We start from the raw sequence: 8,837 nt of genomic DNA, 5'->3' as shown, positions 1-8,837 counted from the left end.
GATCTTCCGTGATTTGAATCGCCACGATTACGACTCCCTCATCCGCGTTCTTGTAATGCTTTCGCATCGCGATCTTGAAGGGTATGAAGATGCACTCCCCTCTCTCTCGTTGCTAGTCTCTCCATAGATAGATCTTGGTGATGCGTAGAAATTTTTTAATTTTTGCAACGATCCCCAACATTGGCATCATGAGCTAGGTCTATTGCGTAGATTATATGCACGAGTAGAACACAAATAGTTGTGGGCGTTGGTTTTATTCAATATGCTTACTGTTACAAGTCCTATCTTGTTTCGACGGTATTGTGGGATGAAGCGGCCCGGACTGACCTTACACGTACACTTACGTGAGACAGGTTCCACCGACTAACATGCACTAGTTGCATAAGGTGGCTAGCGGGTGGCTATCTCTCCCACTTTAGTCGGATCGTATTCGATGAATACGGTCCTTATGAAGGGTAAATAGCAATTGGCATATCACGTTGTGGTTTTGGCGTAGGTAAGAAACGTTCTTGCTAGAAACCTATAGCAGCCACGTAAAAAACTTACAACAACAATTAGAGGACGTCTAACTTGTTCTTGCAGCATATTACAAGAACATGATCAATCTCATACATCACATATATCATTCATCACATCCTTTTGGAGATCAAAGGCGCAAGATGATAATGGCCATATCATGTCACTTTATGATTTGCATGTGATGTTTATCAAGTTTACATCTTATTTGCTTAGAACGACGGTAGCATAAATAAGATGATCCCTCACTAAAATTTCAAGAAAGTGTTCCCCCTAACTGTGCACCATTGCGAAAGTTCGTTGTTTTGAAGCACCACATGATGATCGGGTGTGATAGATTCTAACATTCACATACAACGGGTGTAAGCCAGATTTACACATGCAAAACACTTAGGTTGGCTTGACGAGCCTAGCATGTACAGACATGGCCTCGGAACACAAGAGACCGAAAGGTCGAACATGAGTCGTATAGTAGATACGATCAACATGAAGATGTTCGCCGATGATGACTAGTCCGTCTCACGTGATGATCGTACATGGCCTAGTTGACTCGGATCATATATCACTTAGATGACTAGAGGGATGTCTATCTGAGTGGGAGTTCATTAAATGAACTTAATTATCCTGAACATAGTCAAAAGGTCTTTGCAAATTATGTCATAGCTCGCGTTTTAGTTCTATTGTTTTAGATATGTTCCTAGAGAAAATTTAGTTGAAAGTTGATAGTAGCAATTATGCGGACTGGGTCCGTAAACTGAGGATTGTCCTCATTGCTGCGTAGAAGGCTTATGTTCTTAATGCACTGCTCGGTGTGCTGAACCTGGAACGTCATCTGTGGATGTTGCGAACATCTGACATACACGTTTTCATGACTAGTGATAGTTCAGTAATGGTCAACGGTTTAGAATTGAGGTGCCGAAGACGTTTTTTGAAACGTCGCGGAACATATGAGATGTTCCGAGGGCTGAAATTGGGATTTCAGGCTCGTGCCCAGGTCAAGAGGTATAAGACCTCCGACGAGTTTTCTAAGCCTACAAACTAAGGGAGAAAAGCTCAATCGTTGAGCTTGTACTCAGATTGTCTGGGTACAACAATCACTTGAATCGAGTGGGAGTTAGTCTTCCAGACGAGATAGTGATGTTTCTCCAAAGTCATTGCCACCAAGCTACTAGAGCTTCGTGATAACTATAACATATCAGGGATAAATATGATGATCCTTGAGATATTCGCGATGTTTGACACCGCGAAAGTAGAAATCAAGAAGGAGCATCAATTGTTGATGGTTAGTGAAACCACTAGTTTCAAGAAGGGCAAGGGCAAGAAGGGATACTTCATGAAACAGCAAATCAGTCGCTGCTCTAGTGAAGAAACCCAAGGTTGAACCCAAACCTGAGACTAAGTGCTTCTGTAATAAGCGGAACGGTCACTGGAGCAGAATTACCCTAGATACTTGGTAGATGAGAAGGCTGGCAAGGTCGACAGAAGTATATTGGATATACATTATATTACTGTGTACTTTACTAGTACTCCTAGTAGCACCATGGTAATAGATACCGGTTCGGTTGCTAAGTGTTAGTAACTCGAAATAAAAAGCTACGGAATAAACGGAGACTAGCTAAAGGCGAGGTGACGATATGTGTTGGAAATATTTCCAAGTTTAATGTTATCAAACATCGCACGCTCCCTCTACCATCGGGATTGGTGTTAAACCTAAATAATTGTTATTTGGTATTTGCGTTGAGCATAGACATGATTGGATTATGTTTATCGCAACATGGTTATTCATTTAAGGAGAATAATGGTTACTCTGTTTATTTGAATAATACCTTCAATGGTCTTGCACCTAAAATGCATGGTTTATTAAATCTCGATCGTAGTGATACACATGTTCATGCCAAAAGATATAAGATAGTAATGATAGTACCACCTACTTGTGGCACTGCCATTTGAGTCATATTGGTATAAAACGCATGAAGAAGCTCCATGTTGATGGATCTTTTGGACTCACTTGTTTTTTGAAAAATTTGAGACATGCGAACCATGTCTATTAGTATGTACGCATGAAGAAACTCCATGCAGATGGATCATTTGGACTCACTTGATTTTGAATCACTTGAGACATGCAAATCATACCACATGGGCAAGATGACTGAAAAGCCTCATTTTCAGTAAGATGGAACAAGAAAGCAACTTGTTGGAAGTAATACATTTTGATGTGTGCAGTCCAATGAGTGCTGAGGCACGCAGTGGATATCGTTATGTTCTTACTTCACAGATGATTTGAGTAGATGCTGAGTATATTTACTTGATGGAACACAAGTCTGAATTATTGAAAGGTTCAAGTAATTTCAGAGTGAAGTTGAAGATCGTTGTGACAAGAGGATAAAATGTCTATAATATGATCATAGAGATGAGTATCTGAGTTATGAGTTTGGTATACAATTAAGACATTGTGGAAATTGTTTCACAACTAATACCGCCTGGAACACCATAGTGTGATGGTGTGCCCGAACATCATAGTTGCACCCTATTGGATATGGTGCATACCATGATGTCTCTTATTGAATTACCACTATTGTTTATGGGTTAGGAATTAGAGACAACCGCATTCACTTCAAATAGGACACCACGTAATTCCGTTGAGATGACAGCGTATGAACTATGGTTTAGAAAAAACTAAGCTGTCATTTCTTAGAAGTTTGGGGCTGCGAAGCTTATGTGGAAAAGTTTTAGCCTGATAAGCTCAAACCCAAATTGGATAAATGCATCTTCATAGGACACCCAAAACAGTTGGGTATACCTCCTATTTCATATCCGGAAGCAAAAGTGATTGTTTCTAGAAATGGGTCCTTTCTCGAGGAAAAGTTTCTCTTGAAAGAATTGAGTGGGAGGATGGTGGAGACTTGATGAGGTTATTGAACCATCACTTCAACTAATCTATAGCAGGGCACAGGAAGTTGTTCCTGTGGCGCCTACACCAGTTGAAGTGGAAGCTGATGATAGTGATCATGAAACTTCGGATCAAGTCACTACCAAACCTCGTAGGTCGACAAGGACCCGTACTGCTTCGGAGTGGTACGGTAATCCTGTCTTGGAGGTCATGTTGCTAGACAACAGTGAACCTACGAGTTGTGGAGAAGCGATGGTGGGCCCGGATTCTGACAAATGGCTCGAGGCCATAAAATCCGAGAGAGGATCCATGTATAAAACAAAGTGTTGACTTTGGAAGAACTACTTGATGGTTGTAAGGCTATTGGGTATAGATGGATTTTAAAAGGGAAGACGGACAATGATGGTAAGTGTCACCATTAATAAAGCTCGACTTGTCGCTAAGATGTTTTCCGACAAGTTCAAGGAGTTGACTACGATGAGACTTTCTCACCCGTAGCAATGCTAAGAGTCTGTTGAAATTATATTAGCAGTTCCTGCATTATTTATGAAATCTTGCAGATAGGATGTCAAAACATTGTTTCCTCAATGATTTTCTTGAGGAAAGGTTGTATGTGATACAACCAGAAGGTTTTGTCAATCCTAAAAGATGCTAACAAGTATGCAAAGCTCCAGCAATCCTTCGAAGGACTGGAGTAAGCATCTCGGAGTTGGAATATACGCTTTGATGAGATGATCAAAGATTTTGGGTTTATACAAAGTTTATGAGAAACTTGTATTTCCAAAGAAGTGAGTGGGAGCACTATAGCATTTCTGATGAGTATATGTTGTTGACATATTTTTGATCGGAAATGATGTAGAATTTCTGGAAAGCATATAGGGTTATTTGAAAAGTGTTTTTCAATGGAAACCTAGATTAAGCTACTTGAACATTGAGCATCAAGATCTATAAGGATAGATCAAAAATTGCTTGATAGTACTTTCAAATGTGTACGCACCGTGTCAAGATTTTGAAGGAGTTCGTAATAGATCGGCAAAGAAGGAGTTCTTGGCTGTGTTATAAGGTGTGAGTATTGAGTAAGACTCAAGACCTGACCACGACAGAAGAGAGAGAAAGGACGAAGGTCGTCCCCTATGCTTTAGACATAGGCTCCACAGTATGCTATGTTGTGTACCACACCTAAAGTGTGCCTTGCCATGAGTCTGTCAAGGGGTACAAGTGTGATCCAGGAATGGATCACAGGACAGCAGTCAAGGTTATCCTTAGTAACTAGTGGACAAAGGAATTTTCTCGATTATGGAGGTGGTAAAAGAGTTCGTCGTAAAGGGTTACGCCGATGCAAACTTTGACACTAATCTGGATGACTCTGAGTAGTAGACCGGATTCGTATAGTAGAGCAGTTATTTGGAATAGTTCCAAATAGCGTGTGGTAGTTGCATCTAGGAGATGACATAGAGATTTGTAAAGCACACACGGATCTGAAAGATTCAGACCCGTTGACTAATGACCTCTCTCACAAGCGATATATGATCAAACCCAATGGGTGTTGGATTCATTACAATCACATAGTGATGTGAACTAGATTATTGACTCTAGTGCAAGTGGGAGACTGTTGGAAATATGCCCTAGAGGCAATAATAAAATGGTTATTATTATATTTCCTTGTTCATGATAATTGTCTATTGTTCATGCTATAATTGTATTAACTGGAAACCGTAATACATGTGTGAATACATAGACCACAACATGTCCCTAGTGAGCCTCTAGTTGACTAGCTCGTTGATCAATAGATGGTTATGGTTTCCTGACCATGGACATTGGATGTCATTGATAACGGGATCACATCATTAGGAGAATGATGTGATGGACAAGACCCAATCCTAAGCATAGCACAAGATCGTGTAGTTCGTTTGCTAAAAGCTTTTCTAAAGTCAAGTATCATTTCCTTAGACCATGAGATTGTACAACTCCCGGATACCATAGGAATGCTTTGGATGTGCCAAATGTCACAATGTAACTGGGTGGCTATAAAGGTGCACTACGGGTATCTCTGAAAGTGTCTGTTGGGTTGGCACAAATCGTGACTGGGATTTGTCACTCCGTGTGACGGAGAGGTATCTCTGGGCCCACTCGGTAATGCATCATCATAATGAGCTCAATGTGACTAAGTAGTTAGTCACGGTATCATGCATTACGGAACGAGTAAAGTGACTTGCCGGTAACGAGATTGAACGAGGTATTGGGATACCGACGATCGAATCTCGGGCAAGTAGCGTATCGATTGACAAAGGGAATTGCATACGGGATTGCTTGAATCCCCGACATCGTGGTTCATCCGATGAGATCATCGTGGAACATGTGGGAGCCAACATGGGTATCCAGATCCCGTTGTTGGTTATTGGCCGGAGAACGTCTCGGTCATGTCTGCATGATTCCCTAACCCGTAGGGTCTACACACTTAAGGTTCGGTGACGCTAGAGTTGTTATGGGAATTAGTGTGCAGTTACCAAATGTTGTTCGGAGTCCCGGGTGAGATCCCGGACGTCACGAGGAGTTCCGAACTGGTCCGGAGGTAAAGATTTATATATGGGAAGTCCTATTTTGGCCACCGAAAAATGTTCGGGATTTTTTGGTATTGTACCGGGAAGGTTCTAGAAGGTTTCGGAGTGGGGCCCACCTGCATGGGGGGACTGTGACGCCCCCGATTTGACCGTACACTAATCATGCACGCAAATGTGTACGATCAAGATCAGGGACTCACGGGAAGATATCACAACACAACTCTACAAATAAAATAAGTCATACAAGCATCATAATACAAGCCAGGGGCCTCGAGGGCTCGAATACAAGTGCTCGATCATAGACGAGTCAGCGGAAGCAACAATATCTGAATACAGACATAAGTTAAACAAGTTGCCATAAGATGGCTAGCACAAACTGGGATACAGATCGAAAGAGGCGCAGGCCTCCTGCCTGGGATCCTCCTAACTACTCCTGGTCATCGTCGTCAGCCTGCACGTAGTAGTAGGCACCTCCAATGTAGTAGTCGTCGTCGACGCTGGCTCCTGGCTCCTGGACTCCAGCATCTGGTTGCGACAACCAGAAAGAAAGGAAAGGGGAAAAAAGGGGGGAGAAAGCAACCGTGAGTACTCATCCAAAGTACTCGCAAGCAAGGAACTACACTACATATGCATGGGTATATGTGTAAGGAGGCCATATCGGTGGACTGAACTGCAGAATGCCAGAATAAGAGGGGGATAGCTAATCCTGTCGAAGACTACGCTTCTGGCAGCCTCCGTCTTGCAGCATGTAGAAGAGAGTAGATTGAAGTCCTCCAAGTAGCATCTCCAAGTAGCATATCCAGGTAGCATCTCCAAGCGCATCTCCAGTCGCATCGCATAGCATAATCCTACCCGGCGATCCTCTCCTCGTCGCCCTGCGGAAAAGCGATCACCGGGTTGTCTGTGGAACTTGGAAGGGTGTGTTTTATTAAGTATCCAGTTCTAGTTGTCATAAGGTCAAGGTACAACTCCAAGTCGTCCTGTTACCGAAGATCACGGCTATTCGAATAGATTAACTTCCCTGCAGGGGTGCACCACATAGCCCAACACGCTCGATCCCATTTGGCCGGACACACTTTCCTGGGTCATGCCCAGCCTCGGAAGATCAACACGTCGCAGCCCCACCTAGGCTCAACAGAGAGGCCAGCACGCCGGTCTAAACCTAAGCGCACAGGGGTCTGGGCCCATCGCCCTGAGCACACCTGCACGTTGCGTGGGCGGCCGGAAGCAGACCTAGCCTAGTGGCGTTCCAGTCCAATCCGGCGCGCGCCGCTCCGTCGCTGACGTCTGAAGTGCTTCGGATGATACCACGACGTCGGGATACCCATAACTACTCCCACGTAGATGGTTAGTGCGTATAGGCTCGTAGCCAGACTCAGATCAAATACCAAGATCTCGTTAAGCGTGTTAAGTGTCCGCGAACGCCGAACAGGGCCAGGCCCACCTGTCTCCTAGGTGGTCTCAACCTGCCCTGTCGCTCCGCCACAAAGTAACAGTCGAGGGCCGTCGGGAACCCAGGCCCACCTCTACCGGGATGGAGCCACCTGTCCTTTCAGCCCCCTCGTCAAAATCACTTGCGGGTACTCAATGAGCTGACCCGACTTTAGTCACCATCTGTATAGTATGTATGTATGTATAGTATATACCCGTGATCACCTCCCAAGTGATCACGGCCCGATAGTATAGCAAGGCAGACTGACAAGAATGTAGGGCCAATGATGATAAACTAGCATCCTATACTAAGCATTTAGGATTGCAGGTAAGGTATCAACAGATGTAGCGACAATGTCAGGCTATGCATCGGAATAGGATTAATGAAAGCAGTAACATGCTACACTAATCTAATGCAAGCAGTATAGAGTAGAATAGGCGATATCTGGTGATCAAGGGGGGGGCTTGCCTGGTCGCTCTGCAAGAGAGAGGGGTCGTCAACTCCGTAGTCGAACTGGGCAGCAACGGCGTCGGTCTCGTAGTCTACCGGAGAGAAGAGGGGGAAGGAATAATGAATACAGAGCAAACAAAGCATCACAGAATATAACAAGGCAATACGCGGTGTTCGGTGTGCCCTAACGCGGTAGTAGGTGATACCGGTGAAGGGGGGAAAACATCCGGGAAAGTATTCCCGGTGTTTCGCGTTTTCGGGCAGAGGAGCCGGAGGGGGAAAGTTGCGGGTTCGATAGGTTAGGGGGGTGTGGCGGACGAACGGACTGCGTATCCGGAATCATCTCATCGTTCTGAGCAACTTTCATGTAGAAAGTATTTTAATCCGAGTTACGGATTAAAAGATATGATTTTCTGAAGATTTTATTAATTTCTGATTTTTAATTAATTATTTAAATTAATTCGAAAATGAATTAATGACATCAGCATGATGTCATGCTGACGTCAGTAGTCAACAGAGTTGACTGGGTCAAACTGACATGTGGGTCCAGTGGGACCCACCTGTCATACTCGGTTTAGGTTAATTAGGTCTTAGTTAAACTAAGTACTATTTAATTAAACTAACTGGTTAATTAGCTTAATTAAACATGATTAATTAACTTAATTAATTCACTTATTGATTAATTAATTAATGTAATTATTATTTATTTATTTACTTATTTATTTATTTTCCTTTTTTTTAATAAAGTTCTGGGGCATGGGCCCCACATGTCTGTGGCCCCAAGGGCCTAACGGGCACAGGGCGGTGCGAGCGCGGGCACCGCCCGAACGGGCGTGGGCGCTGGGTGCCCGAGACGGTCCAGGCGCGGCCCGCCGCACGGTGGGAGCGGTAGCGCGCCGGTGAGGTTTGGCCGAGGCGCCACCGGCCGGAGCAGTGCGGCCAGGGGCACTGGTCAAAGGTGGCGGCGGCGGTGAGCGCAGCAGCGCGC

The sequence above is a fragment of the Triticum dicoccoides genome, chromosome 2B (assembly GCF_002162155.2).
Source record: "Triticum dicoccoides isolate Atlit2015 ecotype Zavitan chromosome 2B, WEW_v2.0, whole genome shotgun sequence".
In the NCBI taxonomy this organism is placed as follows: Eukaryota; Viridiplantae; Streptophyta; class Magnoliopsida; order Poales; family Poaceae; genus Triticum; species Triticum dicoccoides.
Note: the sequence above shows the minus strand (reverse complement) of the source record.